The sequence below is a fragment of the Eptatretus burgeri genome, chromosome 10 (assembly GCF_056783735.1).
Source record: "Eptatretus burgeri isolate ZD-2024b chromosome 10, Ebu_testis_v1, whole genome shotgun sequence".
Lineage (NCBI taxonomy): Eukaryota > Metazoa > Chordata > Myxini > Myxiniformes > Myxinidae > Eptatretus > Eptatretus burgeri.
In genome coordinates, this window is record NC_140970.1 from 40,494,674 (window position 1) to 40,517,173 (window position 22,500).

A 22,500-nucleotide genomic window follows, 5' to 3' on the forward strand; every position below is an offset into this window, starting at 1 on the left:
AATAAATGTCATTCATGCGGGCTGCGACCCTTTTAGATAGCCGTTTTTCTTTTACTATCTTTATTTTGGACCAGCCGCCATTACTACCACCACCAACCACGTCTCAACAGCCATCACACAACAACCACCAACCACAACGCCGCTTCACGACAACAGCCACGACATTTACCGTCACAACTCGCCACCATCACATCACCACCATTCTTGCGCCACTTGTGGGCACCGATACTGGACTCGTGCAGGGCGCGCACCGAGCAGCGTGTTCAGAAACATCACAGACTTTCCGAGGAAAACGGATCAAAAACGACTCACGCCCACTTCTGTTCCGTCCTATCGGTGAGCGTGGGGCGATTTGGCCCCGCCTTCAGGGCGTTGGAGTGCGGTCGCTATATGCAAATTCATGGTTCAAAAAGCATTCACGTCCACTTTTCCTCGGTCCAATGGGGAGCCAGTTAGAGGTGAAGGGTCGGAGGTAAAGGGTCAAGGGTGAAGGAGCGAGGCCGCGGGGGATATAAACGGCTGCGTTCGTCAGTCAAAGCAGTTCGAGTTGGGAGTTCGCGGTTGGGAGTTCGCAGTTGGGGGTTCGCGGAGCCAGTGAAGAGTTGGGACGAGTCAAGAGAGGAGACGGAGAGGGCGATCGGACGAAGCTGTGGAGAGGCGGCGGCGGCGAAGGCGGTTGAGGGGATGCTCGCGTCGGATTTGGGGAACTGCGGAGGGAGAGGCCGGCGGCGCGACCGAGGTCGTGGTGGAGACGCTCGTCGCGGGACCCGAGACAAGGAGATATCCTCCATCCCCCGAGCATCAACAACCCCCTCCTGTTTCCCCCCGCGCTGAGATAGTGCGACAAGGGGGCCCCTTTCCCACCCCCCACCAGACACTGTCCGCGAGGCCCGCGGAGTTGGGGCGCCACCGCCATTTTGCGTCTCATCATCAGACGGGTAGGCCCGACGCGGTCTCGGCCCCAGGCCCGCCTCATCCTGGAGGGTGGTTCTTTTTCTTTTGCTTTGGGTATATGTGTTGTCGGCACCGTCTGTGAAGTAAAATTGTATAAGTGTTGCCGTGTGCTCGGTAGTCGGATAGCTCTGCATTGTCTTCTTCTTTTATATTTGCTTTTTGTGTAATATTGTGTGTTTCTTCTCCTTTTACATTTGCTTTTGGTGTAATTGTATACGTGTGCTTTCCGTGTGCCATCGCGAAATAAATGTGAATTATGTTGAACTGTTTTCCCGTTTCGCTTCGTCTTTTCTTTCATTGAATCTCCATCTTACTTCACGTAAAGGGTTGGTAGTGGGCTGAATACGCCCGATAATTAATCGAACCGTCGGGGCCGACGATAACACCGCTCGGTTATCCCGATAGTACGGAACGGGTCACTTAAAGTGGCCCGTGTCCGAAGTCGACCTGCGGCGAGGTGCGATCGCCCGGTCTACCCTCCGTGTGGGTACTTAGGTAGGTCGAATTTGGCGAGCAACCCTATCCCACGCGGGGGGGGGGGGGGGGCGATTGGCATGATCGTGGTGAGGCCGAAAGGTCCACCCGTGACTGGTTCCCGGCATTAGTCCGAGAGGGTCATGACTGGATTGTCCGTCCGGTGGGCGACGTGCCGCGATTCGAGTTACGTGGCCGTTCGCACGCTGGCGGGCGCGAATCCGCAACAATATATATATATATATATATATATATATATGTATATATGTATATATGTATATATGTATATATGTATATGTATGTATATACGTATACGTATGTATATACGTATACGTATGATCAATCGCACTGCCTGGCTGTTATGGTGAGCATCGCCGCAGATTTTGTCTCACATGGTGAAACCGCATAATTCACAAAGAACAACCGTCCATCTGCTACCCAGACAATTGTTCCTTCTAATGCAGACCATTCAACCAGAAGGCAATTGGGGTGATCGGCAGATAGATCAAAATATGTGGAGTGTGATGAGCACTCCCCCGATCTCCAATGGGCATAAAGTCTGACACTAAAACATCACCCTCAATCTGGAGGTCTCAGATTCTGTCAAACATACATAGATTACATGGTCAACATCAGTTAAACATCAAACGGAGCCACCTACCCAGATTTCGGACATATTTGCCCTCATTAAGATGGCATACCGATAAATATCTAACCAATGATGACCACATTAATCATTTAAACATCAATCGCACCCCCTGGTTGTTATGGTGAGCATCACCGTGGATTATGTCTCACATGGTAAAACCGCATAATCCGCAAAGAACAACCGTCTGTCTGCCGCCCAGATGATTGTCCCGCTAATGCAAACCACCATTCAACCAGAATGCACGTGTGACGCTTCGGTGTAGGACTTTATGTCTATTTGAGATTGGGGGAGTGCTCGTGACACAATATATATATCCATCCATCCACTGGGACCATACTCTGTGCAGAGCGTTGGTGCTGCCGAAGCAGTCTCCTTGGCTATTGGGCACAATCCTGGACGGGTCGCCACTCCGACACAGGATACCAGCATGCTGGCACTCATTTTGCCGACCTCGGAAGGATGACAGGCAGAGTCAACCCCACCTGGTATTAATTCAACAGCCGAGTGGGATTTGAACTCAGGATACTCGGTTCCTAAGCCCACCACCCTAACCATTAAGCCAACACCAGGCATATATATATATATATATATATATATATATATATATATATATATATATATATATATATATATATATATATATATATATATATATATATACATATATATATATATATATATATATATATATATATATATATATATATATATATATATATATATATATATATATATATATATATATATATATATATATATATATATGTATTTTTTTTTAAAATTATATAATTATGTATACTGGCCTGTCTGTTTGTCTGTCGTGTTTTAACTTGAGAACGGATTAACCGATTTCATTAAATCGAACTATGGTGGATTCAGGGAACTGCCTGGAAGGTTTGTGATGAATTAATTTTTTTATGGGTACATGGGTGCACGTGCCGAAACTGCAAACGCCAAGTTACGACGTTGGTTATCCCTGCACTCAGAATCCTTTTTATTCTTGCCATATTTATTCGTCATCACAGCGAAGATTGGTATTTCCATCAGTGAAGCGACGGGTCTTATGTTCTATTATAATATTTATATATATATATATATATATATATATATATATATATATATATATATATATATATATATATATCTAACACACACACACACACACACACACACACACACACACACACACACACACACACACACACACACACACACACACACACACACACACACACACACGATATTACAAGAAATGAGGGTTGTACCTACAATATTACCTTTCCAATATCCCATTTGATCGAGGAAATATGGAAGAAAATACTTCTTAATTTTTATATGGAGCAATTTGTTAACATGATGGAAATTTTTGGCCATGGTTGGAGGAAACCCTAGATGATGCTGGTGTCAAGTTTGGCAAGCAGGACCATAGACCATGTCCAGAGAGACGATGTTGTCCTCTTGTTCATGATTCAAAGCAATCAGTCCATTGTTGAGTTAGGAATAGAGCATGTTCAGTGTGGAGTGATGTGGCTTCAAGCTAAAAATTATTGTTGATGTGTGCTGAAAAAATACAAGATTTCTTACATTTAGGTCATTTACAGTTGTGTTTCCAATGATAGGCAATAAACCTATTTGCCTTTCGTTGAGGGGATTCGTTTGAGGTCTTTTTTCATTTAGTGTGATTTTAGTAACACACTTTAGTATTCAAAGGCGATCCTCAAAGAATCATTTTTATACAAAGGAAAAAGAGGAGTCAGCTTTGTGGAGTGCTTTTTTGAAGGCCCAGGTGCTGACATCAGTGTTGGTGGTAATGGAGCTAGAAATGTGCACACTGCAGAAGAAAAGCATCAGGTACAGATAGATCCATTAGTACACTGTCATCATATGGTTTTACAACACTATATTCATTTATATTCCATGAAACCATCTTGCATTCAAGTGCTCCTTAATTTTCCTTTTGAACTGTTATAATGACCTTCCATTCATTACCTTTTTGACAGATTATTCATGTAGCTACAGAAACACTGAACGATGAGTGACAATGCTCCTTGGTTCTACTGTTAATTATCAATTTACATCTAAGCTTTTGTGAAAGAAGAATGCAGATTAAAATAAACCAGGAATATTCGATAGAAGTTCGTAAAAAGTTGAAGCCAAATTTTTATAAGCATGGTGCATTTGGGAGACTCTTGAGTTGGTTTTACTGAGGGGTGAACCAATAAGAACGATGAATGGTTCTTTGGATTCCACCTCTAGAAGGTTTGGGTGCTCAAATAATTAGGCAGGACTTTTTATTACTCTCTTGCAGCTTCCCTCGGGGGCATCTAAAAGCTTGTGGTTGGAGGAGTCTGACAGGATGGTGCAGAGGTAATGCTTTTTCCGTTGAGCTGTCTAGTCTAGGTTTGATTCTTGATCTCACTCGAAACTGTCTGGTGCATCACAGGCAGATCATTGCATTGGAAAGTCTGCTCTCCATCAGAAAAATAGTCTGGTGACCTGTCTGTGAGCAATGATTGCTCGTCAGCTTTAAAAATCAAACGGTGTCTTTCGGTGAAGCATAGGCTTGTGTCATCCTGTGCACCTTGGCTAAATTCTAAATTCCTGCCCAAACCTGGCCCAGAGAGGAATTGAGCACCACCCAGTCTATATTTTGCCTCCTATTTGTCAATAGAAATGCCAACATGGTGCTCAACGATCCTTTAGGCCATGAGATGGATCAGATTTCTGGTTAGAAAAAGATGCTGTCAAAAAACCAAAGGCTTATAGATGCTGCAGAAACTGCATCCAGCTATTGATTGTGCTGCTGTGTTTACTCCTGTGAATGTTCTATGTGAGCTGATTGTGAAACTGTCATGGAGCACTGAGTTTGAAATTGTGTTTTTACATCCGCCAGTCACCGTCAAAATAAGCTAAGTTATGATTTCATTCCTGCCTGTTTGTTTGTCTGTGAACAGGATATCTCAAAAAAAGTTGCGGATGGAATCGGACAAAATTTGTGGACAGGTTGGGTCTGTGACAGGAAATAATTTATTCAGTTTTGGTGGAGATCCAGATCCGGATCTGAGACGTTTTTAAGTGATTCTTCACTCTTGAGTTTTATGGCTAAAAACGATATATAGCACGATATCTCAGAACGTCATGGACGGATTCGTATGAAACTTGCTGTACAGGTTGGGTGTATGAGAAGATCAAACCGACTCGATTTTCCTGAAGATCCAAATCCAGATCCGAATGCGAGAGTTTTTTAAATTTTAAGTGATTCTTCATCATTGATTGTGCCAAAAACGATATGTAGCACGATATTTCAAAAAGTAATGGACGGATTCGCACAAAACTGGGTGGATGAATCGGGTAGGTGACAGGAACAAGCTGATTATATTTTGGTGGTCTAGATCCAGATCCGGCTAATCTATGGGGTACAAAACGTAAACTGTTCAGCTTGGCGGAGGTATGCGCTCTACTGAGTGCTCTGTTAGTTTTTCATTTTTTTACATTCAGTTTCCACTGTGTTGTTGCTTGAACTTGTCAGGTGTGAAAGCACCTTGGTTATCATGTCCTTTATACTCTCTTCGGTCTGTACACAAAATACAAATGCAAGAGCGATGAAATGTTAAACGCCATTCTCTATATATCCCTGAGATCTGATTAGCTTGTTATGTAATTTTGATGGAAGCTGCTGTGAGGATAAAATTAAAGGTACAGATATGCATGATGGTATCAAATATGGTGGCCCAGATTGCATTTAGTTTAACCATTCAATTGGCAGCTTCTTTGGAAGACATGCACCACATTCTGAAAGGTCCTATAACACAATCTCAGCATTGTTGATATACATAGCAGAAACCCAAGACATGTGCGATGAGAATTATGGTGGGGCTTATTTTGTTATGGTGCAAAACATCAACACAACAATGGAAAGTAATAGTCCATGGGCCCAGGCCAGAAATTCCACTTGTCGGTACCATCTAAGGAAACCAATCCTAGTTATGATTTTTGAATTTGTGTATATATATGTATGTATATATATATATATATATATATATATATATATATATATATATATATGTATATATGTATATATGTATATATATATATATATATATATATATATATATATATATATATATATATATATATATATATATATATATATATATATATATATATATATCATATTTTGATGTGATAACCATTGCAGACTGGCAGCTCATTGGTAGTTATCATCTCTGGAATGTACCCACCCTCCGCATAATGAAAGTGAAAAGGCAAACTCAGAAACATTCACTAATGATGCAATTGCTGTTTCCAGATGGGGCTAGAATGAACTGCAAACCACAAATACATGTCTGAAATGCTTTATTTATACCGTCCGAATAATCATTTCTGTCATTCCTGAAGGCAGATTTTGTTTTATGGCAGAAAGGGGCGAACAATAGGGCCTATCAAAATGTTGCTGATTAGTGATTTTCAGTACATTTTAATTTATAATATTGTCATACAAGTTCCCTGGGTAGTGCTACTGAGCCGCAGTAGCCTACAACATGCACATGTTGTCTGAGGAAAATATTTATGAACATTTTACAAGTTTCTACCACAGTTAAAGGAATTGCCCTTCCCCTACCCTAGTTCCCACAAGCATCCAAAATGTGAAATTTACGGATAACCCAAATTTCACCACGCAACTGTGGCATGTTTATGTACTATGTTTTACTCATGCATATTTGTAGCCATGAATGTCCTTGTGATTGTGCCAAAACATTCACACCATGGATCAGTAGTCCAGTCTTCATCACTGTTATCAGCATCAGAGTCCTCGAGGTCTACAACCTCTTCCTCGACATCAGTGGGCTGGTTGCTGCAGGTTCGCAACTTGCACATGTCAGTGCACTTCAGGCTATTGGCAAGGCACGTGCAGTCTGGGAGTTTGCACGACCGTCCACACTTGCAGGAAAGCAGTTGCAACACTGCATCCAGTACTGGAGAACCCTGCATCCACTCGATGGCCAGCTTCCCGTCATCATCAGTGGTCCATCCACAACCCTTGGGACTAGGAACAGAGGGTTGGCATTGCAGACAGTGCCTCCAAATTGCAGCCTGGTAGTTTGCACGGAGGACGTGCATGAAGAGGCAGTCTTCACATGGTGGAAGCTGACTGGACTCTATCTCTCCCCGTCTGGTACAGAAGAGTTGATGTCGGAGTTCATTGACTTTCGTGTTGTTGGTAGACGACACGTACATGTGGCAGGTGACCTCTTGCAGCTTCTGAAAGAACTCGGTGGATACTTCCCATGAATGACCGAGCTGACTGAAGGCCTCTTGGTAGGTCTTATCTGACTTCATTTGCTTCAAGGCGCCCATCTTTCCCCGGCCTGCAAAGGCACTGACTGTATCACAACCGGAGAACACGTGCAGTCCAACCAGGGCATCACAGACACTGTCTCCCATCGATCTAGCAAGCTTGTCAATGTCTAGGAACCGTGTGCGGGTTTGCGTACCACACATCTGATACACAGGGCATGGGATGTCCTTATTGAAAGTAAGACACAGCACGAGGACATCTGTATCTTTGGCAGTGATAACCACAGCCTTGTACCCAGCCTCTGCTGCATGCAGAGCATGCAGAAGCATTCGGGTGTCTGCTTCCTCCTGCGTGGACTTCAGCTCTGCCACTTCCTCCCAGTGGTCCTTGGTTTTTTTTTTGATTTTCCCCCAAAACGTCAATATCTCAGAATGGTAAAAATGCAAAATACATACACTTAGCTGCTCTTCTGGAACGGTTATCACATATTGAAATAATCATATAGTCCCTACCAATAACTTAGTAACCCTAAAGTTTGGTTTCCTCAGATGGTACCGATATATGCCTGGGCCCATGGACTATAACTGGGATGCCACATCGGTGATTTCATTCAATGTTTCCCTCAAAAACTGTTCAATGTGCCATTCACACCTAATAGTAGGCCATTCTTAAGCTGCTAACTTTTTCATTTATATGTAGAGCTCACCTCTTCACCTGTTTCGTTTACCTTTTCAGCTGCTTATTTTACTTTTTTAACCTTTTATTTTTTATTTTTTTAAATCCTTGCATCACTTGATTATAACTTTTTGGTGCAGAATTACGTTCAGAAAACTTTCACTCGAGCCTAAAACCACTATAAGTACATTTTTTTTCACCTGCCAAAAAAGGAATCTTAAAGTGATCCATCAGATCCACCATTCATCCATAGTGGGAACAATTTAAGAAGTGGAAACAATGAATCACACAGTGATCACATGCAGAGAAAGCTTAAACTTTGTTTGAGCATAACCATGCTTGCTGTTGTGGCACGAGAGCTCAGTTTTGTAGCATACTTGTCATTGAGCTGCCGGGTCTGGGTTCCAGCCTCGACGTGATCAAACTTATTGAAAAAGTTTCAGTTACACTGCAATGTCTGCACGGGTTACTGGATCTGAGAGTACACCAATCTGATTAAATTAATGGGAAGAATTGGGTTATCAAGAAGGCAAGTATATCGACAGATTAATTTAATGGGGTATACACACAACACATGTGTGATGGGACACATGGCTTCCTTCTGTGTCTAATTTTCCTTGAATAAATTATATCCTTTTGTAATGCTTTGGATTTCTGAGAGAAGTTTATGGAATATACAACAATATCCTATGATACTACTCTGGAAAAAAAATATATATCAGGACTGCTAAAGTGGACTGCAGGGTTTCAAGCAGATGGTGCACTGCCATCTCTTGTCACTCCCCCAATCCTTATCCACAATCTTTATTATCCCCATTAACTTTCCAAACCCAACCCAATTACTTTCAGGTTTAATGTTTCCTTCTTTCCTTTCTCCTTTGCTGTTTATTCATTCGCTTGCTTATTGTGTCCAAGAGTTGCCCCGCAGCCCGACTGTCAATTCATGCCCTCCATCACCTTGTTTTTTCCTTGTGCCTCGAACTTGTCGAAAAAAAAAAAAACAGAAGACAAAATGTATCTCCTGGGAAATAGGCAATTTAATGTGGGTGGAATTTTGCCAGAATAGTAGTCCAAAGGCCTACTTTTTAGAAAGCCTCCATGAAATCTAGTTTCGATTAGACAACTGGTTGTCCCACCCAATTTAAATGTTTTCATCTCAGGAAGCAGATGGGACAGCCAGATTAATTTCACCTGTATAAAACAATAAACCTAGCTATAAAACCTAACTTACCGGACACCATAGATTCAGTGTGGAGGGCTAATGAAAAGGTTTCAGGACTAGTTGTTTAAATGATGTAAAAAAAAAAAACAAGCAATAATCAACCTTAAAAACATTCTCGTGAGTTGCTGTATTTTTCCATTGCTCTGTCTGCAGCTCATAGTCATGCTGGACGCTCGCTTGGTTATATTACTTTGAATGTATGAATGTATCCATCGTGACCATAAATTTGCAGGAGCGAAGATGTCTCAACTGCAGTATTGAGTCATGAGTAAAATGGTTTGATAGGTCCTGACAGAAGGTGGTTAGATTAGCTACGTACTTGTTTTGTTTAATTTTATTTCAACCATGGTGCGTTGAGTTGCTTCAAGGTTGACGTATTTTTAACCCCTTTACAAACAATCTCACACAGACGCACACTATTACACTATTGTTTTGTGTCGATCACAGGGAGCTGTCGTATACTTGATTGGTTTGATCGCTAGATGCCTGTATTTCCTGGAATTTCCCGACAGCAGACTTTCCTTTTTTTCTCTGAATCAAAAGTCCAGCTTTGTGGGTGTTTTTTTTTATGGTCAGATAGTGAGTGAAATAAGGCACTGCATTTCATATTTGATCATTTTTATAATGATAAAATAAATACTGTACAGTCTGTTCACATAAAGGAGAAAGCTCCGATGGGATGTTGTGGAGGTCGCACACTTCGATTCAAATTGTCCTGTCGGAGTTCAATTCCCGACCTGCGATAAATAGTCAGATTGGTGCTTCACAGGTAGGTTGTTGTATCATAAAGTGTGACATCTCCTCAGATGGACATTAACCTGTGTGTCCCATCTGGTAGCAAATTCTTTCCACTTTCAGTCAAATGTCAGGCCTGACCAGTCGATTTATGAAAGGCTTTGGCCATAAACACTCTTCAGCCAACTTCAAGTGATGGTGGGAATCATTGGGACCATTAAAGTAGTAGTAGTAGTAGAAGTAGACACTCTCATCAAGGTGAATGGATACACTCTTTGGACCATTTTCTTAATTAATGTTTGTCATGACATTGTCATCATATATAAAGGGGATCCCAAACACTCAGAGTATCTCTTGATAACCTACAAAATAGATATGTGTCTTTTTCCGATTTCCAAATTATAAAGTAAATTTGCGATTAAAAGTCGTAATCTACTTCTTCAGATTTGCTGCGACGTCACACATGTAAGTTGACCACCTCATCCGTACTGTGTACGGGTTACATCGCGGTACGATTTAAATCAAACTGCGATTAATTTTCGATTTTCCACAAATATTCCGATGCATTCTTAGTGCTTGTATGGGTAATACAAACCGACATGATTTCGTGCTACACCAATGGCCAAATGACCCCCAGAAATTGCACGAGGTTTGTCTGAAATACCTGAGTGTGGATTGGGTCGAGAAAATGTTCACTTTTGTGTTCGGAACATTTTTCAGAGCACTGGTGGTCGTATGGCAGCTGAGCTGCTGGGGTAGCTATCATTTATTGAAGCATGACTGTGTCGCTGATGCAGTGCCCCTCTACCAGTACTCACACTGGAACTGGTACTCATTTCGCCGACCTCGGAAGAATGACAGGCTGAGTCAACCCCCTGGTGTATTAATTCAGCGGCCGACGGGGCTTGAACTCAGGACCCTAACCACTGAGCCAACACCAGGCTTTTCAGAGCACTATTATGAAACAACAGAGATGACTACATCTTGTGGTTATCCGCCATGATTGAGAGGGGATGCCATCCCCACGATTAAGTGGAAGAAACAGCCCTGTCTCTCTAAACTGTAACACCATTTCTACCCAGCTACCAGCACATGTACATGTACAATTTGAGTGGTGAATGAAACACCTGTTGCCATTGTGTGGCAGTTACCACAAGAGCACCTGCAAATAATTATCTATGATCAACACAAATTTCTACAAATCAAATGATCCACCATCGATTTGTAGTGGAGAGAAAGTATGTGTATGTATCATCATCTACTCCTCCGAAAGGATTTGATCTCGGACGCTAAAACATTCAGAGTACCCTCTCCCCCCCACCTTCCACCATCCACCCACAATCTCCAACACCATCCCACACCCCCCTCCACCATCACCCCACAATACCCACCACCATCCCATACCTCCCCTCCACAATCCCTCATCTACTGGGGAGGGGCATTGACACCTCACGTACATGACAGTGGGACACGGCATGGATACAAATGGCGTCCAGGTAAAGTATAAAAACGGGACGATCATATAATATGCAAGACACCTGGCCAGCCTGCGATTGTGGGACAAAGCATCCGTCACCCATTTTGTCCACAGTGTCCGAGTCCACCTGAGTGGCATCCATGCTGTCGGGCGATGACGGATATTTCTACTCGAGTAATATATAAACTCTCTCCCTTATAAACCATCAATTTAACAGAAAATCAAACCCTACTGAGCTGAAATGATTCTGTGACCAGCATTTTCATCTTCACTAACACTTCCACTTTCTTCTTCTGAATCGCTCACATAAGGCTCAAAACGATTTGGCTCCATAATCCCCCCCACCCCCTACCGAAAATGTTTCCATGACTAATTTTGTCTCCAATAGTTTCTTCAAAATCCCACTGATCATTTTCAACAAACTGAGAACCTTTAGCGTCGCAAATGATGGTAGAATCAGTATCGGAATTCGAGCTCGACATACATTGTTTCTCTACGTAAACTGTCATTCAGATCAACATGGCTTCAGGGTGTGACATCACTGGAAAAAATGAAAATCAACACTATAGGGATTTTTTGACACTTTGTGATTGTGATTTTTTTCCTTTCATATTAGACTGTGATTCATGATTCTCAATGGTTTTAAGAAAAAAAAAATTGTGTTTGGGTTTCCCTTTAACATGAAAAATACATTGAATGTTTAACATTACACTTTCATTTCACATTACATGGAGAGAGCTTCTGATTGGCAGCTTGGAGAATAGAATGAAATAGCTCTCTCGCCTCACTGCACTGCTGCCTTCTGTAGACGTGCTGTATATCCATGGAGTGAACACAAAATAAGTCCTAAGTTCAGCAAAATAGGTCGAGTACATGTTTGCAAATACCATGTCCGTAAAAAGCTCAAAAATATTGGCACGAACAAAATGAACAGAGGTCAGGTAAGGTCAAGTCAGGTATAGGAGCATGCGCTGGAGCAGCGCGTCGCTGCATCCACTTTCTGCCGGTACTCCATGGGCCTCCATCTGGCAAAGCCCCCAGGCAGATGTCTGGTCCATCCCCATCTCCCTGAGATGCTGATCAACCTGCTGCAATCACGAGGCATGTCATCGGCACGTTGGCCGAGCCCACTCACGAGGCTCCCTCACCAGGAGAATCTCATAAACAAGATCAGCATCAGGAAAATTAGCCACATGTCCATACAGCCACAGCTGATGCTCATGGACTATCCAGGAAACAAATCTCATCTAAGTCTCTCCCAGTAACTGCTCGATGGTCACAAGGTCCCACTAGCGATAGCCAAGGATTCTCTGGAGAGACCTTGTAGCAAAGGAGTTAAGTCTTCATCTCAGATCCCTGCTCTCAGAATCCAAGTATCACATCTGTAGAGCAAGACTGAAAGCACCAAGGACCTGAATAATTGGACTTGCATCCTCCTGCACATGTACCAGCAGTGCCACACCCCATGGTCCAGTGAATCCATGACTCCCCAGGCCCGACCCAGACGTCTAGTAACCTCTGCCTCACAGCCAGCGGAGACATGAATATCACTGCCAAGGTAAGAGAATCTCTCCATGACCTTAACATCCTCATCACAAACAGGTATAGACAAGATAGCAGCATCCAAGATGACATTGAAGGCCTGGATCTTCGTTTTGACTCAGGAAACCCAGCGGTTCCGACTCCTCATTCAGCACCTCAAGGGCCCCTAAAAGGATATCTCGAGTCTCCGCAAAGATGATTGAATCATCTGCGAAATCAAGTCAGATCTTGACATTCCCAAATGATGCACCGCAGCTTGATCTCTCTGACATCCTCCCAAAAATACAGTTCATACAAGCACTGAAAAGTGTGGGGGCCAGTACATGCCTCTGAAAAACTCCAGTCACAACTGGAAATAAGTCGGAGATAGAACTACCACAACTAACAGCACTCTCAGTACCAGAGTTTAGTTCAGAGATCAGGTTGATCTTTTTTGGTGGCATCCCACGAAGACCAATAATCATCCAGAAGGCATCCCGATTCACTTCATCAAATGCTTTGCTGAGATAAACATAGGCTGCAAGCAGCCCCTGCCGAAACTCATCTGCATTCAGTGAGGACCCAAAGAGCAAGGATACGGTCAAACGTTCACCTCGTTGGCATAAAGCCTGACCGCTCTGGGCACTGGTGTTCAAGCGGATGGTGGCGAACCCTTTGATGAATTATCCGAGAAAAGACCTTGCCCGGCACTGAAAGCAGCGTCACCCCTCAGTATTTATTACAGTCCCGGCAATCATCCTTCGCTTTCCAGAGAGGGACAATAAAGCCCCTCTTTTAGTCGGGTTCCAAACATTGCATTGCAAACATTATGCCTGTGTTCCAAACAGAGCACAGAACAGCATGCAATGGCACAAGTCCAGAATATCCACCAGACTTGAAGTTCAGCATGGTTGCCACAGATCCCAAGATCTTTACCCCCTTTCAACTGGTTCACTGAAGCCTGTGTTTCCTCAAACAAAGGTGGTTTACACTTGATCGGAGGGTTAGCAATAGGGGTATTTACACAATCTTTATATTTACACAATCGTTTTGGACTAAGTCCAACAGGGGCTCAAACATACATACGTACAGTACCTATAGAAAGTCTACACCCTCTTTTAAAATTTTTCACCTTTTGTTGCCTTATAGCCTGAAATTTAATTGGATTAAATCAGACTTTTTCCACCGTTATTTACACATCGTAACCCACAACTTTCAAGTGAACAACAAATTTCAGAAAATTAATTAAAATGACCAAACTAGAATATGTTGCTTGGATAAGTGTCCACCCCCCTTATAGCAATTATAAATTGGCTCAGGTGGAACCAATTTCCTTCAAAATCACAAACCAAGTTAGTTGGCCATGACCTCTGTTAAATTCTAGTGATTCTGATTATTTCAGAATAAAATCAGCTGTTCCTGGAGGTTTCCTCTGCTGGGTAGTGCATTTCACAGCAAAGACTCAACCATGAACATCAAGGAGCTTTCAAATGACCTCTGGGATAAAGCTTTGGAAAGGCACAGATCAAGGGATGGGTCTAAAAATATTTCAAAGCCCTTGAATATCCCTTGGAGCACAGTCAAGATAATCATTAAGAAGTGGAAGGCGTATGGTACCACCAAGACCCTGCCTAGATCAGGCCGTCCTTCCAGACTGGATGACAAAACAAGGAGGAGACTAATCAGAGAGGCCACCAAGAGGCCAATGGCAACTTTGAAAGAACTAGATGCCTTTATGGCAAAGACTGTTCAATGTGTGCATGTGACAACAATATCCCAAGCACTCCACAAGTCTGGCCTGTATGGTAGGGAAGCAAGAAGAAAGCCATTACTCAAAAAAGCCCACCTTGAGGGATGCAAAAATCACTCTGGATATTCTGAAGCCATGTGGCAAAAAGTTTTGTGGTGTGATGAAACCAAGATGGAACTTTTTGGCCAAAATGCAAAACGTTACATGAAGCGCAAACCCAACACAGCACATCGCCCAAAGAACACCACCCCTACTGTGAAGCATGGTGGTGGCTGCATCGTGTTATGGGGATGTTTCTCATCAGCAGGGACTGGGGCACTTGTCAGGATAGAAGTGAAAATGGATGGAGCAAAATACAGAAAAATCGTGGAGGAAAACCTGCTGCCCTTTGCAAGAAAGCTGAAATTGGGACGGAAGTTCACCTTTCACTGTGACAACGACCTGAAGCACCGTGACGATGACCACAGCCAAACCTACACTGGAGTGGCTAAGGAGAAGAAGATATAAATGTGCTTGAGAGGCCCAGTTGGAGCCCCAAGCTAAATCCAGTCGAAAATCTGTGGCATGACTTCAAGATTGCTGTCCATCAACGGTCCTCACGCAACTTGACTGAGCTTGAACGGTTTTATATGGAAGAATGGGCAAATACCGCGCAATCAATGTGTGCAAAGTTGGTGGAGACCGATCCCCGCAGACTCACAGCTGTAATTGTTGTCAAAGATGCTTCCATCAAATATTAACTCAGGGGGGTGGACACTTATCCAACCAAGATAATCTAGTTTTGTATTTTTAATTAATTTTCTGAAATTTGTGTCATTTCTTTTTCATTTGGAAGTTGTTGGTTACGATGTGTAAATAAATGTGGAAAAAGTCTGATTTAATGCAATTTAATTCCAGGCTATAAGGCAACAAAAGGTGACGATTTTGAACATTGTAGATTTACTATGGGCACTGTGTATGTCATTACAAACTCAAAATAGTGCTTTTGTCTTGATCCATGCCTCTGTTTGCATGCAGTACAAGTGATGCATTGCTATGACTAATGAACAGCACCTTCCTATTAAAAATCCAGAGGAAATATCCAATTGCATATTTTGGCTTTCAAATGGAAACGTAATGCTATCACGTTTTGAAAACATTTATTCCCTCCGCCACCGAAGGTGAAGGAGGTTATGTTTTCACCCCTCTCTGCCTGTTTGCTTGTCTCTTTGTTTGTCTGTCTGTGCGCGGGATAGTTCAATAAGTTGGGGACGTATCCGGATGAAATTTGGTGGGCATGGTTGGGTGTGTGACATGGAACGAACTGATTAGATTTTGGTGAAGATCTGGATTCGGATCCGGCTACGAGAATTTTTACGTGATTCTTCACCATTGAGAGATCGGGCCAAAAATGATATCTAGCACGATGTCTCAAAAAGTTGTGCACAGATTCGGACGAAACGTGGTGGACAAGTTGAGTGTGTGACAATGAAGTATTGATTCAATGTTGGTGAAGATCCAAGTCCAGATCCGGATCCGATAATTTTTTTGTGATTCTTCGCCATTGAGGGATAGGACGAAACCGATATATAGCACGATATCTCAAAACGTTGTGGACGGAGTCAGGTGAAACTTGGTGGACAGGTTGGGTGTGTGACCACAACGAATTGTTTCGATTTTTGGGGAAGATCCGAATCCGGATCTGCATATGTGAATTATTTAATTTTTAAAGTGATTCTTCACCGTTGAGAGATGGGGCCAAAACCGATATAGTGTTGTATCCATGATATTTCAAATATGTATTGGGCCCTATATGTTCTCATGGATTAGGTATTACGTGGCGGAGGTATGCGCGCTACCGAGTGCCCTTCCAGTTGTCATTGCCTTTGTTATCAATATTTGAAATCCTTTGTTATCAAAAGACATTTCAGAAAGTGAATGTCCTAAGGTTGATTCTGATCCTTTTTGCCAAAAATGAAGTTCTCTCCATATGTGTTTCTCAAATCGAAAGATTTAAACGTCATGTAATACAATAGCTGTAAATATGCAAAAAGCAAAGATGGGAACCTTTGCATCATCTCTGAGGATGTGACTTTGCTACCGATTCAGTGCACACCATAGGTCTTGGCAGACTTTTAGAATTTGGCCATGGTTCCAGCACAAAATGGCCTACTCTTTTCAAGACGTACCGTTAGATACTTAGTGTTCACCAATGAATGCTAGCAGAGAGGAAAACCAGCCAAACATCTCTGACAAAGGATACTTATCGATTCAATACCACAGTAACAGTTTATAACTAGAACAGCACTCGGAAGAGAACATACCTCTGCCAGGCTGAACAGTTTATGTTTTGCATCCCACTGACAGGCCAGATCTGGATCCGGACCTAAACCAAAATTGAATTGGCTTGTTCTTGTCACCTAACCAACTCATCCACCATGTTTTGCCATAACTCGTCCAACGACGTTTTGATATATCATGCTATACATCTTTTTTGGCCTCATCTCTCAATGTTGAAGAATCTCTTTCGAATTAAAAAAATTCTCGTATCTGGATCTGGATTTGGATCTTCACCAAAATCGAATCGATTTGTTCTTGTTCCACACCCAACCTGTCCACCAAGTTTCGTCTGAATCCGTCCATAACTTTTTGAGATATCCTGTTTCAATACAGACAGACAGACAGATAGCGGTGAAAACATAACCTACGTCCACCTTCAGTAGTGGAGCTAATCAGACCAGGAATCATAACCAGAAGAGACAGCTCAAAGGTGAGTACTACACGTCTGAGCTCCTATCATTCACCTCTACAAGGCACCTAGTTTTCGAGAAAATAAAATGAAATTCCGTTTCACCATATTTGAAGTATCCAGTCAGTAATGTAATGTTTTACAGCAATGAGTCTAAGGCTGGGACATTTTCCAGTCATCTATAGTTTTGAGAGTGCTCCAGGTTGTTACTTAATGTGATATATCTTTCAGTACAGGGCCATGACTCGATGCTGTTCGATTTAGGAAAGATAGCTTGTAGAGGCAAACACCGGGCGTAGTGGCATGCGCCTGTAATCCGGCGACTTGGAGGCTTGGGTTGGAGGATCGCTTGAGGACGGGAGCTCTGCGCTAGGTCGCGCTATGAGAGGGTGTAGGGCAGCCTGGAATCATGGCGAAACCCAATCCTTATCCCTGTGTCGTAAGAGGCGACCAGGGTTGCGTCAGGAAGGGCATCCGGCGTAAAACCTGTGCCAAATCAGTATGTGAATCATAACGGATGATCTGCTGTGGCGACCCCTAACGGGAGCAGCTGGAAGAAGAAGAGCTTGTAGAGGCAAACAGTTAAACAACTTGTGTAAAATAAACTCATATTTGTGATCATAGTTAGGCTCCCGTCTCATTTATGTGGTGACAATTTAAAGAGCATGCAACGACATTAAAAAAGGCATTTCAAACGTTTATAAATATTCATTGTCGACGAAGATAATCAAATGATAAAGAAATAGTTAATCAAAGGCAATAACAAGGAGCAAACTTTGAAAGCCACTTTGATCTGAGAGACAAGATTGATCGAAGAAGCACCCAGAGGAGCAATGATTCGTGGATGTGAGATAAACAGCTGCTTTGGTATTGCTGTCTCAGGGTGGTGTACATTTCAAATTCAACATATTGATCTTCATCTCATCGTCATTGTCATTATCATAATCTGTTTTCAGTCTACTGCAAGATGAAGGCCTCTCTCAACTTACTTTGGGGATATCCCCATGTTTGTCAAGTGTAGATTGTCAAGAGAGTTTGGGGAAGGAATTTGGAATTTGGCCAGAGTGATGCACTGCCCTGAATGTGAAACACCCTGTACATGCACCAACAACCAGTGCTGGCAGACAGGTTTTCTGGCTTAAAGTCCATCCAATCGATGGCACACATCACCATGCATATCAAAAACGCCAGGTTGACAGTTTATATCCAGGTCGAGATTTGAACCCAGGGTCAAAGGTGAGTGCATATACCTCTACTGCCTAAGCTATCCTTCTAGCCCCTTCAACATATCATCATTGTACTATTTGAGTCAACGCCATCGTAAGACCATGGAAATCCAGTGGGACATTCAAATACTGTACTTGGTCACTCATATACATATGTAATCAAAATAGTCCATGAGCCAGGCATTGAAATGTTGGAGTTGACTAACAGAAAGGGGGACTAAAAGCCACTATATTTTTCAGTTGGTATGATGTCTATAGTAAATTTAAAAAATGTGATGGACATCTGGAAAGAGTAGCCAAACAAGTTTTTGGTGGCCATTTTGGAAAATGGCTACCACCTTTTAAGCATATTTCGGAAATTTGACTATAACTTAGCAACGATTGATCTGAGGCATATACAATTCTTAACAAGACATGTTAAGTATGTTATTTCACACATGCCAGTACAATTTGTGTAAAAATCGGTCCACTAGATTCTGAGATAAATGAGAAAATAGGTCAGAATTTATCTTTTCCTCCAACGATATTGGAATTTTCTACAGACCTGTTATTTCAGTCCTCTCACTCGTCGTCACTGTCTGACGAGTCTTGCTGGTCGTGCTCTGGCTCATTATCATCACTAGCCATGTTAGAACATGTTTGCAACTTGCAGGCAGCTGTGCACTTCAGACCATGAACGATGCATGTGCAGTCGCTTGGCCGACAAGACTGAGCGCATTTGCATGACAGCAAACTGAGAACAACTTCGGGAGCCAGGGATCCTGCCATCCACTTGATCACGAGGCTGTCATCTTCACTTGTCCATCCATGCCCTTGGTTGGGTTTGGAGTATCAGGAGAATTTACTAAACTCCGTCGCCAGATGGCCACCTGGTAGTTTGCTCGACGTGTGTGCTGTGTGAGCGTGTCCTCACATGGTGGAAGCTGTGCGGATTCGATCTCCCCTCGTCTACTGTGGAACATTTGATACCCAAGTTCATTAACTTTAATGATTTTCGTATTGCGACAGTAAAGTTGACAGACAAACTCTTCGATGATGCAGAACAACTCATTCGCAACGTTCCAGCTGGTTCCAAGTGTTGCAAAGGCATCTATGAACTTTTGTTCACGAAGGAGGATTTTCAAAGCTTTCAGCTTTCCTTGACCTGCAAATGCACTTATGGTGTCACAGCCAGTCCATGGATGTAGTCCCATCAGTGCTGTACATCCATCTCTGCCCAGTGCAGCAGCCAGTTTAGTGATATCTACAAGCCTAACAGATGACTTAGATCCACGTCTGATGAATATTTTGCTGTTCACATCTTGGCTTAGTCCGAGGCAAATGATGAAGACATCTGTGTCCTCAGTGATGCAAACTAACGCCGGGATGGTTTCTGCAGCATGTTTGGCATGTAGCAAGATGCAGGTGTCGGCCTCTTCCTGTTTGGATTGAAGGTCATCAATTTCTTGCCAACCACCTTCAGTAAGCTTGATGCACATATATGCAAAAAGCAAAGATGGAAACCTTTGCATCATCTCCACGGGAACGATGGAAATGCACCTATCACTAGACGTGACAAACATGCATTTGTTTCCGAGCTTCTCTCTAAACTTCTGTTCCTTCCAGCTTTCCGCGAGAAATGCAGTCAACTTGTTCTTGCTCTCAGTGCATGATAGAATCCGCCTCCAATTCTTGATCTTGTGACATGGCATTATGTTGCTGAATGCTATTCCTTCTGTGGAACCACGCTGAATGCGTTCTGCAGATTTGATTGATTCGGAATGGTATGCATCAAAGACCACATCGATTCTGCCACTTCCGTGGCCAGCATGGATCATTTGTGAGAAAACGTGACTCTGAGAGTTCACTGAATGTTCGATTCTCACCGTGCAATTTATTCATGAGTCCCATGGCATCTTTGAGTGAAGCACTCGGATGAGGGACTTCTTCGACTGATAACACTTTGCTCTCAAGGTGCTTTGACAATAGAGCCTTGTTTGTTTTCTTCATTGTATCATCACCATTTGATAATGCCCAGGGTAAAGGTCCGAGTGGATGAGACAGGACATCACGCATTTCCAGTTTTCTGCTTTGAGCAATGAGAACCATGTTCGCAAAGAACCTTCGATCAACTTTCATGACAATCTCTTTAGTTGTTCCTTTGATTGGTTTACTCTTCATTGCACTGAAGGTGTTCAACTTTATTTTCTTAATTGGGTCATGGAAACAATCTCCCTTTTGAAGCCGTTGCTGTTCGAATTCTTTGTAGGCGTGTTCTCCTTTCTCACGTGCTGCCAACAGGTCAGTGGATACCTCAGGAGATGCAACTGTCCCAGTGGAAATGCTCACTAGATCGGATGGATCCTTTCCAAAAGGGTTTGTCCAATTGTTTTCCAAGACATCGACCATTGATGCAACATCCGATTCATCTCTTTATGCGGGTCTTTTCGAGATCAGTATGCCTTGTGATCCCATGACCCTGACTAGAGATCTCCTGCCGTAGTTGCCTCAGTGCTCCTGCATGATGTTCAGTTGTGAGGTAGTAACGCGATACCGCACCTGGTTTGAGACTGAAGCCATGGGTCCCTCCTGCAGTCTGGGTATCCTTGTTGACCGTCTCCTCAGTGGTCTGGTCCACAGCATTTCTGGCGAATGGATTTGCATTTCTCAGCTGAACAGAGAATCCACCATTGAGAAATGCTGGGCAGGTTTCCTGCAAACGTGACATCTGGGCATAATAGATGGGAAGATATCTCACATAATTGATTTTGTCCATGGCAAAGCACCAAGGAATCATACTTCGTATGCAGGAAAGATGGAGGGGCCAGTCACCACCTCTGTCAGCCCGCAATAGTCCAAGTAGAATATCAACCATCTCTATGTATGTCATCCAAAAAGCTGCAAGTGTACCTCTCTCATGTCTTAAAATATTAAGGTAAGTGAGGAACAAATGAAGAATCGTCTGGCAGGACTCGTCAGTCATAGCAGCATCATGTGTGGCATGGCAAACATTCTGACGAAGCTCATAAGTTACACGAATAGTGTCATTGTACTTCGGAAGAGCTTCAGCATGGTTAGTCTCCAGCCATTCTTCAAAGCCTGACCATGCTAACCTCATTAGCGTTTCATATGTCAGTTTATGAAGGCGGACAGCCCGGTTATACTGTTTCCCCTCAAGGACCTTGTTGATTGATCCTTCGGCAATGACTCCTGATTCCACAGCCAGGTCTTGGAGTGCAGCATTGCCAAATATCTTGCCAATTGTGGACATCAAGTTGCAGATCGAATGGAAGTTCCCCATCATCAGCTTGAGTGCCCCATACTGTTCCGGATGTTTCCATGCAACTTATGTGGCCTTTGCATACAGTGCCTGATCAAAGACAACTGCAATGTTGTCAAGCTGCAGAGATTATTGGATAGAAATAGACTGCCATAATATTTCCTGGACGGTTGATAATTCATTTACGGGTGCGTTAATTGTAGGCAGATATCCGATTGCATCTGCCGTTACTTGTTTTTGTTCACTTGTCAAGATATTAAATCCCATCCAAGAACTTGTTGTTTGATCAGATGTATCATGCACATGCACGAAGACCCACAATAAGTTCCTTTGACGTGCTGTCAGTGCTGCATTTTCAAGAGATGTAGTCAGTTCAGATGGTACAATTGCGGGCGGACTGCTCCTTTTCCCAAGAACATATATTGGGAGTTGTGCTTCTGGTGGCTTTATTGTGCGCTTCTTTGCCTTCTTGTTGGCAGTCATGGCTGGTTTTGGTGGTGCACATGATGAGGATGTTGGCTGAACAATGAT

The 22,500-nt window shown here is 42.8% G+C and overlaps 1 protein-coding gene across 3 annotated transcripts in view; it reads left to right on the forward strand.

Moving 5' to 3' along the window:
- Positions 1-22,500, forward strand: part of RET (ret proto-oncogene) — a 158,608-nt gene that overhangs the window by 14,153 nt on the left and 121,955 nt on the right. The window contains exon 2 of one of the 3 annotated variants that reach the window (XM_085897973.1): positions 4,386-4,444. The exons of the other annotated variants lie outside the window; for them this stretch is intronic. The gene's annotated coding sequence lies outside the window, so the exon portion shown is untranslated. The remainder of the gene's footprint in view (positions 1-4,385; positions 4,445-22,500) is intronic. 3 annotated transcript variants of the gene reach the window in all.